General features: G+C 36.3%; 1 protein-coding gene across 3 annotated transcripts in view; it reads left to right on the top strand.

Moving 5' to 3' along the window:
• Window positions 1–19,502, top strand: part of LOC5569804 — an 818,297-nt gene that overhangs the window by 607,933 nt on the left and 190,862 nt on the right. The gene's annotated exons all lie outside the window — the stretch shown is intronic.

Raw genomic sequence — 19,502 nt, 5'->3', positions numbered from 1 at the left:
TTTGGAGTGGAACCGCCACCGCCTTCAACCTGTTTTCTGGCACCGGGTTCGATATATTTTACCGTTCTGGGGGCTTCCTGTCGGGGAGGTGGTTTCCTTCTTTTTACCGGGGAATGCAATGCGGTGACCTGGATTGATTTTTGCTGTAAAGGTGCACCTTCCCGAGATGGTGTAAGAATATTTCCATTAACAAACACCACTCGAAAATTGTTCAAATAGCAAACTGTCGTAACTGCCGTTTTCTCACGTTTTCCAGACATGCCCACCAACGACATGTATGAACAATTTTTCACACATTTCCGTCTATTGAGCCGCAACAGAAGAATACCTTCCCCATTAGGGGGTCCCATCAAGAGTTGCAGCCATAAAAACCATCCGTCATCACTCTTCGAATTGATAACCATCAGAATGCACTTTTATGCTCGCCACAAATTGTCGGCGGTTTCCCTCAAGCTCGCCATGACAGATTGTATCATAAAAATACCCCACAATTACTAATAGCAGACATAAAGATAGCATAATATTGCGTCATCATCATCATCATAATCATTGTCGTCGTCACCGAGAGATGGTTTTAAGATATTTCAATCGCCTAACCCCTCCCCCCTCATTCATATGGGGCGGTCGTGGGACACCAAGTGCCAAAGGGGAGGTCCCACCATCATCGACGACCACGGTTTTATCGTTAGAAAACATCGATTCAATGGTTTTTATTTCCACACCGCAGCATGAACATACCAAAATGACACCAAACATCCAACAAGTTGCTATATCGGCACAACGGGCGCAAACTTACTTTGGTTGGCCAAAATTTCAAGAGCTCTTTCAAATAAATACACACAAAATCGGGCTCTTCCGGACTGGATCAACACAGTGTAATTTAAAAATACCCTGAAAGTGGAGCTGATAGGATTGCGAATCGCTTCATGGGATATTTGAAATGTAACATGGACATGATCAGAATCAAACTCAGCGTGAGTAACCAGTTGGCTACAAAAGTGACTAGAATCGATTAGGATCAAATCAATCGTCGATGGACTTCTAGAAGAGGAAAAACACGTAGAGCTATCAGGGTATTAAATTGAGAAATATCCTGAAGAGCACTCACCAAATAAAATTCTGCCTTTTGAATTACTTTGAGAATTATTCCACGACCGATGTTTGGCATTAAAATCACCAATGACAAAAAATTTTGACTTATTGCGAGTCAATTTTCGCAAGTCAGTTTGGAGCAAATTTACTTGCTGTCCAGAGCATTGAAAAGGCAAAGGCATCTATGAAAGTATATCCAACCAAGCTGTGTTTCAACAGAAACACCCAAAGTTTTAAAAATTTTGGTTTCAAATGACGAAAACAGTTGATGAGTGATAGCAACTGTATCACATGCTCCATCCATTCAATAATTACGATAAACAAAAAAGTTTGGATCTCTTTTGAGTTTGGATCTAGATTTTAAATAAATTTCAGTAATAACTGCTATATGTATGTTATTTATTGTTCGTAAAATCTCTGATTCACTCGAGATAAAACGCAGCGGACATCAAACCTCTAGCCAACATCTCCAGAGCACTATAGTTTTTGGCCATCCAAAATAGCTTTCTATCTCGTAGTGCGGCGGCGCCCCGCACTCACAAAAGTGCTGACTGGTAAGAAAAAAGTCAGTTGGTAGGTGGTCGAAGTCGTCGTCGTCGTCGTCGTCGTCGGAATTGTCGGCCGGTCACTCTTAAGTCGTCGCATTTTCCGGGCGGTGGGAAATTAGAGCGCCTCGGAGCCGCTCTCAAATGCATGTTGACATTAGCATTTTAATATCGATATCAATTTGTTCGCTCGATGTTGTCCGGGGAAATTTACAACCCGCGTGCTCTGCTGTAGGTTTCCTTCGACTCAATCTCTCTTGCGGGGAGAGATTGTCGACATTTGATGTTAGAGTTGTTCGGTTTTTTGCGTGTTGATCAGAGATGCCGGAATGGTCGTTTTGTTCAATTGATCCAACTGATTTGCCTACCAGAAGCAAATTGACATTTGATATGGGACCTACAGTGGAGCTGATTACTGGTTTATGCGAGATTAGACAAATGAATGTAAAGTCAAGCTATATAGATTGAACCATTTTTTTTGCCGGAAATCAATGTGAATTGTTTTAATTTCTTGAAAAATCATGGTTATGTCAAATAACACTGCGGAACACGTTTTTGCCTCAAGCACCAATATACCACTATTTACTTAATTAAGGGTTGCTGAATCCATTGCCATTTTCAAAAATATCCTAGCATGTCTAGTTTTTGTTATATTGGCTGTTGAAAATGCTAAATTTTACTATATCAGCCAACTTGCATGCAAGTTTGTCAGCTTATATGGCAATTTATTTCCTTAAATTGCCACAGAATTCAAGCTTCATGTGTTCTTAATACTTTCGATGCTCAAAAAAAAAAATGGTTCAGAAAAGTTTGTATTTTGCCATATGTGCGATGTATCGAAATATCTTCAGGAATTTCTCTATGAAATTAATTCAGAGATATTTTTGAAAACTTCTAGTACTCCAGTGTTTCTTTGACAGATTTCTTCAAAGGTTTCACCGAGAAATAATTGAGATATTTTCCACATATTCCTCCAAGGATACATGCTTATCCAGATATTTCTACACAAATACAACCAGGAAACCTTTCGAGGATTCACACAAAGATTCCTCCAGGATTCTACCAAGGATTCCTCCAGGAATACCTTTTGCAATTTCTCCAGGAATTTATCTAGAAAATCCTTCAGGGACTGCCCAAAGAATTTTTCCAGGGAAATTTCGCCGCCAAACAATTTAGAGATTCTTTCGAAATATCCTCCAATTCAGGTACTTTCCACAAACTTCTCCAGAGATTTCTCCAGAGACTCCTTCCCGAATTCTTCCACAGATTTCTCCAGAGATTCTTCCAAGAAATCCCATAGGGATTCCTCCAGGGTTCCATCAGGGAGTCTTGGAATTTTTCGAGGGATTCCTCGATAGAATTCCTACCGGAATTCGTCTAGAAATTCCTTCAGTGATTTTTCAAGGTCTAGGCAAATTTCACCGATTGATAATTTAGAGATTGTTTTGAAAATTACTCCTGGGATTTCAGTTATTCCTTACTTCTTCAATTTGTTCAGGGATTCCTAAAGAGGATATCTCAGGGATTTCTCCAGGAATTTTTCCAGGGAGTCCCTCAGGAATTTTCTCAAAATCCACTTCAAAGATATCTCGAGGAATTCGTTTTAGATCATTTTTCCAGGAAATAAGAGATATTTTCGAGAACTTCTCTGGGTATTCCAGTAAATCCTATAAGGGTTTCTTCGAAGAATTAACCAAGAAATAATTTAAATATAATCCAAATTCCAAAATTCCTCAACAAATTCTACCAAAGATTCATCCAGAGACTCTTCCGAAAATTCCCACGAAGATTCCTGGAGGAAGCCTTGGTGAATTCCTCATGCAAATGGCTCCAGGGATACCTCCACAGTATTCTTCAAGAAAATCCTTCTAGGATTTCTCCGGGAATTTATCTAGGGAAATTTCGCCACGAAATAATTCAGAGATGTTTCAGAAACTTCTCCAAGTATTTCATTAATTAATTCAAAGATTTCATCTAGACTTTCCAGAAATTTCTCAACTCTTCCAGAGACTCCTCCTGAAATTTCTCCAAGAATTCCTCCAGAGTTCCTCTCAGGATTAATCCAAGAATTTCATCTGCAATTTCTCTATTTTGCAGTTGCTTTAAGAATTTCTCAAAAGGATTCCTCAAGGAATTTGTGCAAGAATTCGCTCAAGAATTCCTTCAGAAGTTTCTTCAAAGATTTCCAAAAGGAAATCTCTAGTAACATTTCCCCAACTAATAATTCAGAGAGCTTTTCGAAAACTTCTCCAGCGATTACACTGCGTAACAAAAATGACACTTTTGCGTGTCTCAAGGATCAAATTATGTGTCTCTAGTAGGTTTGGGGTTGCTGCATCTGATGCCGTTCTCAGCAATGTTCAACCACGTCACAATTTTTAGCTACAGGTCGCCAAATTTGTACAAAATACTGTTTTCATTGCTGTTTACGTGGAATTTAAAGTTTGAATTGTCAAACTTTTTTGTGGTCTAATCCACCAAATATGCAATAGGTGACTTAATCTTTTATTTCAAATATAATTTGGTTGAAATTGCACGATTAAATTTAGATTAAATCTATTTTTTCAATATGCTTTCCGTCTCCATACAAAATTCTTCGTTTCTTTTGTATGGCAAAATACAATACTTTTCGAAACCATCAAAAAAGAACTTTTGATCATCGAAAGTACTATAAACTTGGTTGATAATAATTGTTATAAACATGAAGTTTGAATTTTGTGGCAAATTTAACGAATTAATTACCATACAAGCTGGCAAGCTTGCATGCAAGTTGGCTGAAATAGTCAATTTTTACTATTTCAACAGTCGATATCTAAAAAACTAGACGTGCTACGATATTTCTGAAAACGACAATGAATTCAGCAACCCTTAATTTGGATAATAACGGTATTTTGGTGCTTGAGACAAAAACGTGTTCTGCAGTGTTACTGTACTCTCTCGAAGGACTTTCTTGAAAAAATATTTCAGATGTTTCCCGGGAATTCTTCTAAAGAAACCTCCAGAAATTTTTCCAATGATTTCTTCAAAGAATTTTCAAATTCTTCAAAGAATTCTACAGATTTCTTCCAGAAACTCCTACAGGGATTTCTCGGAATAATTTAGGCATTTCGGTAATTCCTTCGAAGATTTTACCTGTACAATTCAAATATTTGTCTATATACAGCCATTCCATAGAAAACCGATCTAAGTGGGTTACCGAATTCCGTGCAAATTTGCTATTTTGTTCGTTGTCTGAAATAAGGATACAAATGTTTTAGAATTTTTTAATTAGGGTGACCATATCCGAAATAGGGTGACAAAAAATTTGCAATTTGAAAATTTTTTGAACAGCTCAACCGATTTCCAATCTTTTTTTTATGAAATGAAAGCTTAAGATTTCAATTTTTCAGAAAAAATATAAAACTCGGAAAAAAATATTTTTACATGAAAATATATAAAAACTTCTTTTTTTTTTTTTGTTGAAAATTTTAATATTTTGTCAAATAATTTTTTTAGTGTTTTATATTTATTCTGAATATTTGAAATCTTAAGCTTTCATTAAAAAAAAAAAAATGAAAATCTGTTGAGCTGTTCTAACGTGTTTTTAAAAATAAAAATTTTATGCGCTGGGACCTACAGTGTGTGCCGATAAAAAATGACTGATTTTTTATTTCCAAAAATATATATCTCAAAAACTAAAAAAAAACATACATCGCTGAAAATTTGACAGTAAACGTGAAATTTTCTGTACTCTCATGAGAAAATTATATTTTTCTTGAAAAATCAAAATTTATAGCCACATTCTGTCCAAGAAAATTGAAAATTTGTTAAGCGGTTCAAAACTTATAATTATGAAAAAAAAATTGCAGAATCGCGGTTTTTTGGTCACCTGATTTCGGAAATAGTCACCTTAATCAAAAATTCCAAAAACACGTGTATCCTTATTTCGGATGAGGAACAAATAATCAAATTTTCACGGAATTTGTTGACCCACTAGATCGGTGTTTCATGGAATGTCTGTATATTTCTAGAAATTTCTTCAAGGATTCCTCCAGAAATTCCTCCGAAAATTCTACAGAGGAATCCTGCTTAGTTCCACAAGGGATTCCTCCAGAAATTCCTCCGGGAATTCTTCGAGGAATTTATCCTAGGATTTGCTCAAGAATTACTCCAGAAGCTTCTTCAGAGAGTTCTCAGCGAATTTCTTCAGGAGCATTTCAACAGGAAATGATTAGAGTAAGGTGGGGCAAAAGTTCGACCTTAGTGGTATAATCAAAGTTTCCAGGAAAACAATAGCAGATGAAACAGAAAAAATACCGTACAGCGAACCTTCAACATATTGGCTATAATTTTGCTGAACAATCTTGTGTCAAAATATCAACCCGTTTTTAGTTATAACAGTTTCAAAATTGATTGTCTTAAACGAACTTTTGCCCCACCGGTGGGGCAAGAGTTCGAATGTAGTGTGGGGTAAAAGTTCGTAGGCTAAAACACAAAATATCAATACTTTTATGACAGGCATACTTTATACCAGCCGTAAACTTAAGTTTGCCGAAAAATACACACTAAATTTTCATCAAAAAAATGCCCAAAACAGGGTTAGTTGTAATACACCCAAAAATAGCAGTTTTTCGCAAAAGTGGAAATGTAAAAAAATTTTAATTTTTTTCGCACGATCAGGCAAATTTTGCTAAATCTGAAGATAATATGTGGATTTTAGGCAATTTGAAAATTTTTCCGTGAGTTTATACATAGGTCGAACTTTTTCCCCGCAAATTCGAACTTTTGCCCCGCTATGGGCCAAAAATTGTTTCCAAGCATTTATGCGAAAACTAATACACGTCAAAGCATCCTTATGATAGGCCTAGAAACGCCCCTACATAAAATATTGAAAAATATTTTATCTTCATTTGGTTCCATGCATCGAAAGTTTGACCACATATTACAATATTTACGTCAAAAAATAACAAATAGCCATAACTTTTCCAAATCTCAATCAATTTTTATGATATTTGGAGTGAAAGTCTCTTATTTGAATAGCATTCGAACCACCATGATATTTCTAAGTTTTGATTTTATTTGAGCTAGAAATCTTAAAAAGAAACTCTTACCCCACTCGAACTTTTGCCCCACTTTACTCTAAACGATTTTTTTTTTCGAAAAATCGTCCAGAGAATGCAGGGACTTCATAGGGTTTCCGCGTTTTTCCAGAAAATTCTTCACACAATTTCTTAACTCCAGGAATATGTCAAAGAATTGATCTAGGGAAATTTCACTGCTAATTAATAAAGAGATTTTTCTCGAAAACTACTGCAGGAATTTCAGTAATTGTTCCATAGATTTCACTTTGAAATTTTCCAAACATTGTTTCAAGGAATTTCTCCAGAGACTCTTCCAGGGCTTCCTCCGAGAATTCTCTGGAATTTTTCCAAGTAATTCCTAATCTCCATAAGTTACTTGAAGTATTTCTCATGGAATTTCTCTGAGATCAAATCGATAAGGAATAAGATATACTTTTGAAAACTTCTACATGGATTCCAGTATTCCTTTCAAGAATTTCATAAAGAAAGAAATTGAAACATTTTTCAGAAATTCCTCCAGGAATACCTCCGTGAGTTACCTATGAGATTTCTCCCAAAGTTGCCCCAGTAATTCCATCAGACATTCCTCCAGTAAACACTCCGTAATTGCTCCAGAAAATTCCTTCAATGATTCATCCAGAGAGCGGTCTTCCTTTCTCAATGTACTTTTTTCAGGAATTCTTCAAGGGCTTCCTTCAAAAATTTCTCCAAATGGAATCTACCAAATATTCTTTAGGGAATTCCATTTGAATCGCGCCATATAATTCCGCTGAAAATTGTATGAACCCACCACTTCAGTAATCCCACCAATCAACCTCAGGAGCTCCAACCGAAATTTTTCCAGCAATTTCATCATGGATTCTTCCAGAAATTACACCTGGAGTTATTTCAAAAACTCCACCAGCAATGAATCGATTATTTCTTCCACTAATTTTTTAGAAGTTCTGCCAGTAATTTTTCCAGGAATTCCGCCAGTGATTTCTCCAGGAGTTTCGCCAAAAATTCCTTGAGAAAATTCGCCAGTAATTCCTTCAGGAATTCTTCCCCGAAAACTGCCAGAGATTTCTCCAGGAATCCCGCAAGGTATTCATCCAGGAAGTCACTCAAGGATTCGTACAGCAATTCACATAAGGATTTCACTATCCATTGTATCAGGGATTCCCCCAAAAGTTCCACCAGATATTCCTGAAGAAATTTTTCCAGGTATTGCTCTTAAAATTCCACCAGGGATTCATTAAGATATTTTCCAGGAAATTTGCCGAGGTTTCCTTCAGTAGTTCTGCCAAAGATTGGTCTGGTAATTTTACCTGGGGTTGCTTCAAGAATTCCATCAGTGATTTTTTAATCCTTCCCTAGTTTTCTCAGGAGTTGCACCAGGGATTCCAACAAGAATTTTTCCATTGATTCTTTTGAAAATTCCTCCAGGAATGCAACAAGTGATTCCTTCAGAAATTTCACCAAAAATGCTTCCAAGGCGATCAACAACATTTTTCTGTTTAGATTTTTCCAGTTATTTACCCCCTCCAGATGCCGCTCCTAGATATCTTCTATTGTGTTTTTCAGAAATTTATCTCTGTATTTTTCAGGATATTTCAAAGGTACTTCTCCAAGAATTTCTTCAGTAATGCCTCCAAGGATACCTTCAGAACGTCTTTCTGAATTTTCTTCCCAAACTAATTCTTCAAGAGATTTCTCAAGGCAATATTTAATAGATTTACTCCAAACATTCCTCCAGAAATTCCTCCAAAAATTGTAGATTCCTTCAGATAATGTTCCATGTGTTCTTCCAAGGACTCCTGGGATTTTTCCTCAAATCTGTTCAATTTCCTCCAGGCAAAACATCAGGATTTCTTTAAAAGGTTCTTCAACTACATATTACGTACCCGAGCCGACTTTTAATCTTAAATTACCGTTGAGAACCCGATTCCCTACCAAATGTTACACTTGGAATGATACTAAAAAAGATTGCAAAAAAGTGGTGAGCTCGTTTCATTTAAATATTATTATTTTAATGCTTTCTTGCACATGGACAAAAAACGGTTTGGTCCAAACATACAATCTGCTCTTTCTTCATAAAAAAGGTGACTACGGTTTCGTAACACTATCAGAACTTCTTACGACATCATCTTGGCGCCCACCTCGAAAGCGGTAATCAATTTGCGGCAGAACTCAACCTCAATTACCGTAAATTTGCATGTCCTCCTCCCGGGAAACCCATTCCTCCGCAGCACCAAGAGCATCCAATTGAATTGATGGCCCATTTAGAAGCATTAAGCATTCGCGACCTGCAATCTCGCAGCACATCAGCCGGGGGTTGTAATGGTGGAACGACGTCGAGATCAAGGAAGTGTGGCGTTCATCAGCTCCCGCGGGACATTTACACCCACACCTTGAGAGAAGTGAGTACCGTACCACCTGGCGGGATCCATTCAGTAAGTCGCGTCGCAGATAGATAATGACATGTGTTATAATCAAGCCATAATGAGCATGTATGTCGGACTGTTACAACTGCTGCCGGGTGGCTAGGAACTGACTGACATCATCATCACCACCACCGTCATCGTTCTCATCTAGATCGTGTCTAGATTGCAGTCAAATGCAGTCAGTCCCCAAAGGTGCCCAAGGTGATCTCGGGTGTTTGAACAAAACATTCGATGGCGAGCATATGGGAATTTGTACAGTGTTGGACAATACTTTTGCTACTGTTTTGATTTTCCATACAAAATGGTGTACTTTAGAGGGTTAGATCTTAATCATATATGGACCGATTTGAATGAAATTTTCACAGTTTGTAAACATACCGCAACACAAACTTTTGAGTGATTTTTCTAATCACGAGATCGAAAGCAATAATGGGTTGATGAAAGTTGAATTTTTGGAAAGTCTATTGTAATTGCCATAACTCAAAATACTATGCCCACACAGTTACGGATCACACACTGTTATAGATCCCTTTGGCGAAACTTCAACACAGTTATAGATCCATTTCAACCGAAAAATAATGGTGTTTTTATTAGTTGAGTCGGTATCAGATCAAAATATTGCCGTATTTTTTGGAGAAAGTAGCATTAGAATTCATAAGCTCCCACAGATAATTAAACTGAGCTTGAGCTCGATTAGCCGCCCGTAGTTGCTACTCCAGCATCGTCAGATGAGCTTCACTCACACAAGGAACCAACCAGATGACTGCTTGGGACTAACAGACACCATCAGTGTATATGTGCTGAAGAACTTCTATTTTTAGGCAACAATGGCGCCTGCCACGTCGGAATGCTGAACAATAAGGAGAAGGGTGAGAAATTGATGTTGCATTTAAAACTGACACACAGTTGACCAGATATACCTCAGCATCTAGGCCAGTTCTTGCGGGAAGGTATAGGGGTAAAGATAATTTTATGGCAGAGAGGCTTGCTCTTGGCTAGTAGACTGCCTATGTATCAGAAAGAAAAGAAAAATGAATGAAAAATTGTACATTTTGTGTGTAAAATCTAAAAAGTAGCAAAAGCATCGTCCAATACTGTATTTAATCGCATCGCCACCCCATGATTTTGATTTATAAGGAGCAACGGCACGACATGGCACGTTACTTCGAGCAGTGTGTTATGCATGCGCTCACCAAGATTTGCGATATGGCTCGCGGGATACAGTTCGTCGAGCTCGAGCATTATAATACCGGCGCAATTGATTAATTCTGGAGTGCCGGGTCGGAGCGGTGTTGCAATGTTTATTTCCTAGTACACTGGTGGTGATTGCATCTCTCCCTCGCTAAGAGAGGTATCATTACCAGCAGCTTTGGAGAGGTGTGAGATATAGATGTGTTTGCTAACTAAGCCCGGCGGCGGCCGTGCATGTTGGGATTTTTATTCGTAATGATCGGTCTTTGTGTACCAATTAAATGTATGGAGTCACGGATTACGATTGTCTTAATATAACAGTGCTTCAGGGAGGTAGTGTCGGATGGTTTGTAAAGTGGTAGAGATGTGATCATTAGGGGGTTTCACTGCAGTTTCTGATGACGACAAATACATGTCAAACATCTAAGTGGTTTACACACAAGTTGATAGCTTCTCATTCGCGTTCTTTTTATAATTTTATTGGAGTCTAAACGCGCTAAGTAAGGACAGTGGGTTCGAATTCAATTGATTGAAGATCTCGGCAGAATGATCCTAAATATAGAGTATTATCGTACACATAATACAGTAATGGCCCGATTTTATTATTTTTTGTAATCGGAAAAGAGCTAAAATCGGGAAAAAAATTCAACTGGTTCAAGTTTTAATTTAACTTTTTTTAAGTTGTATGGTTTTGTTAATTTAAACATTGTGTTTCTACTTCATTTTCCTATGTACCTTAATCCAAGGTAACTCTAATAAGTTTCTTGGATAATTAATAAGAATTTCAAATTTCAAAATTCGGTCTATAGATGATTGTATAGACGTGGCCATGGGCATAATTTACTTTATGTACCCAATATTGCCAGTATAGACGTGTTTAGTTTAATTTAAATAAATGTAAATTTTAGGCTGACAAAATCGGGCAAAAAAGGATGCTAAAATCGGGGGTAGATAAAATCGGGTTAAAAAGGTTGCTAAAATCGGGGGCTGACAAAATCGGGGGCTGACAAAATCAGGTCATTACTGTATACGAATGCATATGAGACATAAATACCACTTAATAATAAGGTAAAATGAGCTAGTCTAGAAAATGTCAACAGTCATGGCACCGTCCTAATTTCTATTTTGGCAACTGATGAACAACTAGTCACCAACAGTAGGTTGCGCAGATCCGCTTCTAAGTGCTCAGAACTAAACAATGTTTTTTTTTTCTAGAAGACGAAAAACATGAATTGAATTGAGAAATATTCTGAAGAGCACTCATCAAATAATCAGGGTGTCTACTACCTGGAAAAACTTGGAAAACCTGAAACTCTTCTAGTTTTAGGATCTGCATCAATATTGATCATTGGTCATCTGGTTTTGAAGATATTCCAAAATTCCTTGGGGGACCGACCCGTAACTAGAACCCCCCGTTAATTTCTCAGGCTACAGAAATGTAATCGTTATCGGATATTCACTCTTCGGAACAATACATTAATGAGAGTATGTTGTGAAAAAATGAAGCAATTTGGTGCAGCCATCTTTAAGGAATGACCATTTAGGTTTCTGGAACCACGCTGGCCAAATGAAGATCTTAAAAACTTTAAAAAACATCATATCGTAATTTTCAGATATCTCCAAGAATACTGAACCGATTTGTATGATTTTTTCAGAGATGCTCCTTATTACCTGACATTATATAGTCCATATTTTAATTTTTTGATAAATTGATCAAAAACAAAATGGCCGCCAAAGACATTTTATATGGAAAACGTCGGTCCCCCAAGGTACATCGGAATATCTTTGAAACCAGATCATCAATAATGAATATCGGCACAGATTCCTAAACTAGAAGAGTTTTTTGAGAACTTGTGAAAAAATGGTGCGAAAATATTGAAAAACAAAAATGTTATAACGATTTGAATATGAATTTTGCGGGAAAAAATGAAGCTGCCGGTAGAGGGGTTAACCATAGACCAGTCAGCAATTAGACATCTCATATCATCAAATTTGGATTGACTTGCGCTCTTATTACCTCACCAAACGATGCAGAATGAAAATTAAAATGAAAGGTAAAAAGGTAATTAAAATCTTTATTTTACAACCAAAATGGTCTCTAGAGTCCTCCTTGCTTGCAGTGAATTCTGCAGAGAAACCTTAAGAGACTGTTACGAGATTTTTCACTTAATTCTTCACAAGTTAAATCTCAGATTGCTCGAGGAAAAACTTCAGGAATTATCCTAGTGATTTCTCCTGAGATATAATATGGATACAGGGATCTCTCCAGAAATTCATATAGAGATTCCTCTACCAATTCTCCCAGATATTCTTCCAGCGATTAAAAAAAAATCTAAGAAACCTGGCAAGAATTTTACATTATTTCATCTACGGTTACTTAAAAGAATTTCTGCAAAAAAAATCTCGAAGGTTTATTCGAGAAAATCTATTAGAAACTTCTCAAAGAGTTCCTCAAACTTGATCCTGTGTTTCATCTCTGAGTTCCTCTAGATATTTTTTCTATGAATTTCTCCAGAATTACAACTGCAATTCTTCCAACCCTTTCTTAAAAAAAAAACCATGCAATCTACAAAAGTATATTTAAGGTTCCATACTAATTAACACTGGAGCTTTTTGGCTGAAAACCCTCCTACATATATTTAAGGGATTCTGTGCGATGTTTCTTCCAGAGTAATGCTGCAGTTCTTCCAGAAAATGCTGCAGGACATTATCCAGATTTTTGTTTTTTTCAATGAACCTAACAATTTAACTAGAAACCCTTCTAAAATTTCCTCAATGGTCTATGAGTTCTTCTAAACCTTGTTCATCAAGGGTTACGTGAAAAGTTACACAAGTTTTCATCAGAGGTTACTTTAAAATTGGCTACGGAAATACCTCACGTTTTTTTTGTAACATTTTCACAAAATTCTGAAAAATTTCATTCGCATTTCCATGGAGAAATACCTGAAAAAAATCCTCGAAGAGTACCTGGACAAATCTTTAAATCATTTTTGAGAAATTTTAAAAAGTTGCTGAAGGAATCTGTGAGTAAATCCTGAAGATATACTGAGATAAATTCCTAGTTAAAATCTAAAAAAATTCTAAAGGCATCTTTGGAGAAATTTTTGGTTATATTTTTGAAAAAGTTCTGAACGAAAGTTTTGGAGCATATCCTGGGAAAATTGATGGAAGAATCTTCGGATAAAATCCTCGGCTTTTTTTTAAAGTATCTGAATAATCATGAAATAAATTCCTGTTGATCTCGGAGTTAATTTCTGTGGTTATACTGGACAAAAATTAGGTTGCATTCTTGAGATATCCAAAACAAAATTATTTGATGAATTCCAAATGAAAATTTTCGAAGGGATTCCATGAGAAATAATCACTAAATGAACTCCTGAGGAAAAACAAGAGATGAGTTATCCTCGGGCTTCAAATGTCTCAAATAAAGTGATCTATCCATGTACCCTAACCCGATGATATCTTCGCAGTAATATCTGAATCTTTGGGCAAATACCTGAAATAATTTCTGATGAAATTCCTTGAGAAAATGCATACAGTAAAACAATCAGTATATTTTGTCGTTATGTCACGAGGAATAAAAAAAAAATAGAAATCTTTGTTCAGATTTCATGAGGAATTTTGATTCCTTCATCACTTTTTTTTCAGGGAAAAGCTATTTAAAGTTCCTTTTTTTTTTCAAGACACTAAGTCGCTACTAGCGCTTCAATTTAAAAAATTCCAACATTTTTGAATGGAATGAAAACAATTATTCATCATATATCACAAACAAAAAAAAATTCATGCAGATCGCACTACGATTATACGATTAACTGGGAATCCGGTCCGAGAATTATCCGTGGTTCTATTACCCGAAAAAAAAACTGAATAAATCATCCATGGATTTAACAGTTTTATGGATTATTTGAGTTACATAGATGGGAATATGCCTATTCAAATATGTAGTAAATAACTTTTGTAACATAACCACAATTCAATGAATACATTAGACATATTTTAAATAACTTGGCTTTTTTGGAGTTCACTTGATTGAAATTTTGAAAACAGCAATCAACGTAAATTATTACAGCCCAAGGAACACACATGCTATATTTGATGCATATTAACTCTTCTGTCTCTATAACGACTTTTCTCTATTGCTATTGGTCCCTCGCGATGTCGTTATAGCAAGCTTCGACTGTACATATTGTCACAAACAAAGGTCAATTTTTCTTTATTCTTTTTTTCGCCCATTTAGCTGTATTAAGTATCTTGTATATTCTTGTCCGTCTCTGGTTCTAGCGTTTGCTATGAACGAATAGTTTGAGTGTGATAGATTCAGAATGGAAGATAGAAGCAAGTGAGAGATATACAAATACAAAGTACGAGGAAAGGGACGGGCCTGGGATTGAACCCATGACCTTCTGCCATCAGACAACCAACCCCGTCTTAATGTGGAAGCTTGACACACCCAAAGTTTAAAAAAAAAGTTGAAGCTTTTTACGCCTATGAATGATGATAGCAACTCCACCACATGCTCCATACAGTCGATTATTACGTTAAAAAAAAGTTTGGATCTTTTTTGAGTTTGGATCCAGGTTTCAAATATGTTTCAGTAATAACTGCTATATGTATGTTATTAGCTGTTAGAAAATTAAACAGCTCGTCCATTCAAAGAACGAGCATAGCTACTCAAAATATTTCAAAAATAATTTGGATCCACTTTCTCTAGTCAATAATGCAATCTAATAATAATTTTATTAATACATTTTGCACCAGTTTTTACATTTCTTAATAGCTCTAAGATTTATTATCATTTATCCTTTTGCTTCCATACACGATAAACAAAACAATATACTTATGTTAAAATTTTTTTTTTCTTTTCAGGTAAGCAAACTGCCTAGCCTATCGTCCTATAAGTGAGTAAAACATAGTATGAAAAATGTATGGGAATTGGTCTTTTTGGAAGATAATCAAAAGCTTTCAAAACCCTCATGGTCACGCAAGCCACATATTTTCTTTATCGTCAGAATTACCAAATCTGGAATAATGTATCCTTGTGGCAGGCGTCAGTATTGTCAATCCATTAATCACGTCATTGTACGTTCTCAAGTAGACTGACGACATTTGTCTAAACAAAACCAAAATGCTGTTTGAGTTAAATTAATTTGCATTTCCACAGCCGAATGTTTGCAAAACCCTCAGCTCGTTATTTGAAAACAACTAGTTGATTGATGGATGACACTTCACAACTACTTTAGCCACAATACTATTTAGGACATTTCAGCTTGATCGTTTTTTGCTATGAGCTCACTTCTCCTATCCCACTCAGTTGCTACACTATTACTCAGAGTAGACTCCATGTTTACCAAGGGATATTGAAGTTTTGTATAACGATGCAGTAGCAATAAAACATAAAACGTTATAATTTTGATGTCCCAGGAAGAAAGTCATCAAATTTCACTTTCATCAATCTAACCATTCCTTGGAAAAACAAATACCTACTTGTCACTTGCTGGCTGAAACTAAGGCAGTAGTTTCTAGGCCATTCCCGACAAGATCGTAGCCAACTTTCACTCCGCGCAACCCTAAAGCTCGATCCCACTTCCTAGCCCGAAGCTCCCTTAATGGCGTGCGCTTCCAAGTAATTACATAAAGCCGTTTTTTTTTCTCTCACTTCAACCCATTTTACCGATGGTGCTGTGGTGATCAACTACTTGTACCGAAGTTCGGGTGTGTTTTATTATGCAAAAAACAAAACGGTTCGCTTCCCGGCTATAAAACTTAAAGTCTTGCGCGCACGACGGCCGAATCCAGTGGGACCCAATTTTCTAATTTGTATGAACCTGGAATGTGGGGGTTGCAGGTGCAGATCCAAGCAACACTGGTCATTAACTTGGACGGGATTTCCCTCCCAAAAAGAGTCGAGAGCATTCCGTTTCGCACCTTTCATCTTGCCAAGTGCCTACAAGAAGTTGCCATTCATTTGCTACTTTGAACAGCTGTGTCTCACACGTGGGACCAACTTCTCTTCTGAGAAAACGTATCGTGTAATTTGTTGTTTAGGTGCATAAATTTTAATTTCCTACCGTCAAACAACAGTGGGATTTGGTATAATTTTCTTCTTGTTTGTCATTATCTCACCTTGCGCGGGACTGTGTTGACTGCTCTTAAGAGTAGAAGCAGAGAACTATCGTAGTGTACAAACTTATATTTATGTTAATGTTTCGCTCATTGGCCGATTCAGGAGAAACTACAACACAATTTGTTATGCGTTTCTAAAATGTTATTGTAAATTTAAATTATTTTCGCTTGAAAAACTATGCACACAATAACTGAACCAAATGTGAATAATTTCCTGCTAAAAATTAAACAAATTTTGTTTTCAATGTCTCTGGCGTCTTTAGCTCACTTGGTTAACGCGCAGAGCATAATGCATAGTAAACTGGGTTCAAATCCCAGTGCTCCCGATTTTTTTTTATGTTTCTTTGACTTTTCAAGACGTATAGTATTATCGTACAATAGAAGTAGTCTTTACCTAAGTTTAAAACAACGTTACTGCATCCTACTACTCGGGAGCACTCTCCCATATCGTTTGAACCAGCTGTCGTAGAATCTCCGCTTCATTTACAGTTTCGCCGACCGTTCGCGACGACGGACATCCATGTAGCTGGCGTGTTCCGAAACATTGTATTCGCTAGCAATCTCTCCCGCCTCTCCGTGTAGACTAAATAATGCCTTTCCAAAAGTGGATCATTATTCGGCGGCACACTGAAAGCGGCGAACCCCACATAGGAACTCCACTCCTGAAGGTTTATCAAACCTACCGAAGGGAAACGATCTTCCACTATGGTTGGTCGTTGTTCTCCACCGTGTGTTGTTTCAGATGCACATTTTTTCCCGCTTTTATGACTGTTTGGCGACCGGCTTCTGATGCAGCTACTAGAATCTGATAGTAAAACTGCCGTTTTTGTTTACTTGAAAGTGTGCTGGGCGATGGGGACCAGGGAGATGCACAACTTTAAACAGTCATTATGACCGTTTTTGGGACGTTAAGCGTTTGCAAACGGCATCCATTGTTTATGGCGGACTGAATTAGGACTTTATCTCTCTTAGGCGATGCCAATTCTAGGAAGTGGAGAGTGAGCTGGTGTGAAAATAAAACCACGTTTTATGGGCATCAAAGTAGGGAAATCTAGGGTACTAGATTTCCATGTTACTCAATCGAAGAAGGCGGTGTTTTTTACACAAAAGTAAATCAAAGTAGACGTGGCATATCTCGATGTTCTATATCATGACTATATTAATGCGTCAATTCGATAAGTGCTTGGAAAATCAAAGCAGAAACAAATTTACAATCTTTAACACCTTGTTTACAGCGCACAACGTACTTCATCAAAAGAATACGCAAAGTAATGAATGTTTTCTCAATCCACTCATACATTATCACCCTCTTGTGGATTTTTTCTCATTACTCCATCTCGGACAATGAGAAAGTGGACTTTTTAAATAAGATTAAGACTTTGATATAAAGACGACCTCTATGAGCATCAAATCTTCGAAGAAGTTCTTTGCAATGGTCCTTCAGATATCTAGCTGATTCTGAACGTCTGATCAGTTGCCAATGAAAATGGAGAGACCAAGCTGAATCAAGGGTGACCCATTTCGCATAAAGACGTTTCGCATGCGGACGTTTGGCATAATGGACATTTCGCATAAAGTAGTTTAATATAAGAACAGATAGCATTTCATAGAAGGCATAAAATTGTTTTTATGCCAAACGTCCGTAGGCGAAACATCCTTATGCGAAACGTCCCATCCCCTTTTGATTCAATATTCTTACAGGTGTGTAAGAATCCATGGTTCAAGTGATTGGACGAAAGTCGTCATTTCGTCTCTGCAATCTGCCGACTTATTTCCAATCACTATTCTTTAAACGCGCATACTTTCCGTACCAAGCTCTGGAAAGAAATCTTTACGTATGTCATAAGTTTATGGTAAAACTCGACTTAAAATAAATGTTTGGGAAATGTTGACAAACGTTGATTTAAGAATTGTATTGATACCTGAGTTTGATTGTCAATCGTTCTCTTCTTTCGTTTTCCTCTTCAAATTGTTACCTTCCGGTAATTCTTCTTCGTTTAGTTCCGTTACAGTTCTGGACAAGTTTTTCCATCAATATTGATCGCAATAAAATGAAATAGTTTAGATATCAGTATACAGCCATTCCATGAAAAACCCACTAGATGGTCACCGAATTTCGTGAAAATTTGCTATTATGTTCCTTATCCAAAATAAGGATACACGTGTTTTTGGATTTTTTGATCGGGGTGACCATTTCCTAAATAGGGTGACCAGAAAAATCGCGACTTTGCAAAATTTTTAATTCATTTTTAATCATAACTTTTGAACCGCTTGACCGATTTTCAATTTTCTTAGACGAAATGAAAGCTAAAGATTTTGACTTTTCGAGAAATATATAAAATTTTACAAAAAATGGTTTTTACATGAAAGAAAAAATAAAAAAATTCTGTTTTTTCGTGTTTTGCAGGCCTTGCTGTTCTCATTTTTTCTTTAAAGTTCATGGTAAAGTTGGGATACCTGATTTTTTAATTTCAAAAGAATATATCTCAAAAACATCGCTGAAAATTTGAGGATATACGTAAAATTTTCTGAAGTTTCTAGAAAAAAATACGTATATCCTCTCTGGTCCCAGAACCGTCAAAAAACTCAAAAAACTGACATTTTTATATTTTTCCATGTATAAAAAAATAATAGAGTTTCATATTTTTTTTCTGAAAATTTGTTCAAAAGTTATGATTTTTAAAAAATAAAAACAAATAATGCACTGAGACCTACAGTGTGAGCCGATAAAATAAATTCAAAAAAATATATCTCAAAAACTAAAAAACATGCATCGCTGAAAATTTTACAGTAAACGTAAAATTTTCTGAACTTTCAAGAAAAAATGAGAACAGCAATGGCCCCTTTGGTCTCAAGGCCTTCAAAACGTTAAAAAAATGGAAATTTGTTATGTTTGTTTCATGTAAAAACAATTTTTTTTGCCAAATTTTATATTTTTCCTGAAAAGGCAAAATCCTTAGCTTTCATTTCGTCAAAGAAAATTGAAAATCGGGCAAATGGTTCAAAAGTTATTTTTTTTTTAAAGAAAAAAATCAAAATCGCGATTTTTCTGGTCACTTTATTTTGTA

The sequence above is a fragment of the Aedes aegypti genome, chromosome 2 (genome assembly GCF_002204515.2).
Source record: "Aedes aegypti strain LVP_AGWG chromosome 2, AaegL5.0 Primary Assembly, whole genome shotgun sequence".
Classification (NCBI taxonomy): domain Eukaryota; kingdom Metazoa; phylum Arthropoda; class Insecta; order Diptera; family Culicidae; genus Aedes; species Aedes aegypti.
This window is presented reverse-complemented; position numbering and strand designations above follow the sequence as displayed.